Source organism: Macaca fascicularis, chromosome X (genome assembly GCF_037993035.2).
Source record: "Macaca fascicularis isolate 582-1 chromosome X, T2T-MFA8v1.1".
NCBI classification, from domain to species: domain Eukaryota; kingdom Metazoa; phylum Chordata; class Mammalia; order Primates; family Cercopithecidae; genus Macaca; species Macaca fascicularis.
Window position 1 is genome coordinate 120491318 of NC_088395.1, and position 3369 is coordinate 120494686.

At 38.1% G+C, this 3369-nt stretch overlaps 1 non-coding gene across 1 annotated transcript; it reads left to right on the top strand.

The window, feature by feature from the left end:
• The first annotated feature begins 1456 nt into the window (after positions 1 to 1456).
• On the top strand, positions 1457 to 1526 carry LOC123571476 (small nucleolar RNA SNORD30). The gene has a single exon (XR_006695633.1). It is a non-coding gene; the product is annotated as a small nucleolar RNA SNORD30 (small nucleolar RNA).
• The last annotated feature ends 1843 nt before the right edge of the window (positions 1527 to 3369 follow it).

Consider the following 3369-nt stretch of genomic DNA (forward strand, 5'->3'; position numbering starts at 1 on the left):
TGGCTAATAAGTATGCAAAAGATGCTAAACTATGTAATTAACCATACACAATTATTTAAATGAAATATTAACTTCAACCAAATTGAAAAATATTAAAATTTGATGATGTAATTATATAGATATTTTTATACACTGTTAGCCAAGGTCCTCCAAGAATCAGAGACCAAGATACGATTATTCATATAAGAAATTTATTGAGAGAAATACCTGTGATAGAAAATGGGGAAAGAGCTGAAGGAATCTGGGAGAACTGCCAAACCACAATGCAGGACTGGCTCTGGATGAAAAAGAAGGGTAAAGAAGGAAGAATTAAATAAAGGTTGGGAGAGAAAGCATTCTACACTGCACTGTGGTTTAAGAGACTTCTGAAAGGTCGTTGGAGAGTCCTTGAGCCAAAATCTCCCATCAGAGCAGCCCTGCATGTCTTAGGAATGGACCTGTCTTAAAATCTCTGCTGTGTTCAATTGTTTACTGACTAGAAGCAACCCTTAGGAAAAGAGGTCTGTGCACAGCACAAGTGCAGTGATGGATTTCTAAGTGGTACGATTGGGCTGCAGGTCAGTTACACTCTGTTCCATCAGAGATATAAGAAGCACATTTTCATGGCACTATGCATGGTGTATTAGTCCATTCTCACACTGCTATGAAAAAATATCCGAAACTGGGTAATTCATAAAGAAAAGAGGCTCCACATTGCTGGGGAGGCCTCAGGAAACTTGCAATTAAACTTACAATTATGGTGGAAGGCAAAGGAGAAGCAGGCACCTTCTTCACAGGGCAGCAGGATGAAGTGAGTGCAAGCAGAGGAAATGCTATATGCTTATAAAACCAACAGATCTCATGAGACTCTCTCATTATCATGAAAATAGCATGTGGGAAACACCCCCCATGATCCCATTACCTCCACCTGCCCCCACCTTTGACATGTGTGGGTTATGGGGATTACAACTGAAGATGAGATTTTGAGTGGGGACACAGACAAACCATATCAAATGGTAACATATATTTATTTATATATTTGTAGGTCATTTTAGCAATAGTTTTTACATTTGGAATGGTTGTTTCCTTTCACATGGCAGTTCTACCTCTAAGAATTTATCCTTCAGAAATATACAATTTGGCCGGGCGCGGTTGCTCAAGCCTGTAATCCCAGCACTTTGGGAGGCCAAGACGGGCGGATCACGAGGTCAGGAGATCGAAACCATCCTTGCTAACCTGGTGAAACCCCGTCTCTACTAAAAAATACAAAAAAAAAAAAAAAAAACCTAGCCGGGCGAGGTGGCGGGCGCCTGTAGTCCCAGCTGCTCAGGAGGCTGAGGCAGGAGAATGGCGTGAACCCGGGAGGCGGAGCTTGCAGTGAGCTGAGATCCGGCCACTGCACTCCAGCCTGGGCGACAGAGCGAGACTCCGTCTCAAAAAAAAAAAAAAAAAAGAAAAGGAATATACAACTATATATATACATGATGACTTACATGGATTCTCATTCAACTAATGACTTGCTGCTGAAACATGGAAATCTGATTTTTTTTTTTTTTTTTTTTTTTTTTGAGACGGAGTCTCGCTCTGTCGCCCAGGCTGGAGTGCAGTGGCGCGATCTCGGCTCACTGCAAGCTCCGCCTCCCGGGTTCACGCCATTCTCCTGCCTCAGCCTCCCGAGTAGCTGGGACTACAGGCGCCCACAACCGCGCTCGGCTAATTTTTTGTATTTTTAGTAGAGACGGGGTTTCACCGTGGTCTCGATCTCCTGACCTTGTGATCCGCCCGCCTCGGCCTCCCAAAGTGCTGGGATTACAGGCGTGAGCCACCGCGCCCGGCGGAAATCTGATTTTTAACAATATAAAATAAGTAAAAATATAAATAAATAAATTAAAATAAAATAAATTTAAAAAATAAATATACAGCTATGTAAAAATCTATGCAAAGTAATGATTATTGCATCATCATGTGTCATTGTTGAAAATTAGAATCAATTTAAAGGTTAATCAATAGGGGACTGGAAAAAAATAACATATACCATTGAATATGATATTGTCAGGATACATGTACATTGAAAAGAATACATAAGATAGTATTGAGCAATAATGGATTACAAATAGGATGTCTCCTGTGAACTTTCACGCCTATGAAAAAGAAAGGAAACCAAGTAAGTGGAATAAAAGCGTTCATCTTTCTGAATATAAGCTGAAATTTTAGCCCAATGTTTTGTCTCATAAAGAAAATGAAACATGAAGTTTTTCTTATAGTAGAGAACCTTTCTTAATTACTTTCTTTTTGTTATTATTATTATACTTTAAGTTCTGGGGTACATGTGCAGAACGTGCAGGTTTGTTACATAGGTACACACATGCCATGGTGGTTTGCTGCACCCATCAACCCATCATCTACATTAGGTATTTCTCCTAATGCTATATTTCCCCTCGCCCTCCACCCCCTGACAGGCCCCAGCGTGTGATGTTCCACTCCCTGTGTCCATGTGTTCTCATTGTTCAACTCCCACTCATGAGTGAGAACATGCAGTGTTTGGTTTTCTGTTCTTGTGTTAGTTTGCTGAGAATGATAGTTTCCAGCTTCATCCATGTCCCTGCTTGAACAACCCATGTCATGTTCAAGGACATGAACTCATCCTTTTTTATGGCTGCATAGTATTCCATGGTGTATATGTGCCACATTTTCTTTAATTACTTTATTTTGAACAACTACTTGGAAAAAATACATAAATCTGAAATGACCTTAATCAATGTTAGTTTTGTATGTTAATAGAAACTATCAGCCAGAATTTATAAGAAAAAAAGGAAGACAAAAAAATCAACACTAATTTTTAAATTATCATCTGTGAAGAGAGGAGATGACCTCACAATTACGAATTTTGGATACCAAGTATAAACAAGCCTTTTCAAGACTACTTTAGAAACAAATATATGATAAGTGGTTTTATTAGGGATTTTATCATGAATAACAGATATATACTTGTAACTTGGGATAAAATTTTGAGTGATAGCATCATATGCAGATTCAAAAAGTGCTTTCTTTAAAATATCCTAGATAGAAGTGATTATGTTGTGTTCTAGAAAACTGTCAGATCTCTCCAGAAACAAATCTTCAGTGATGATAACAACAGATGTTAAATTCAACGTAAAATGTGAATAAAATTGTTTTATAAAACATGCTAACGATATAACATTATATTATACCTAAATCTGCATTGGGTGTTTATTGTGCAAACCAATGAATTGGGTGCTATAAAGGATAATAGAGAGAAGTGTGAAAGGCAACTTACCCCAAAGGGCATACTGTATTGTTGGATCATCAGAAACATTCATGAATTTTGTAAATATATATTTGTAATTAATTTAATCAATATTTGCAAAA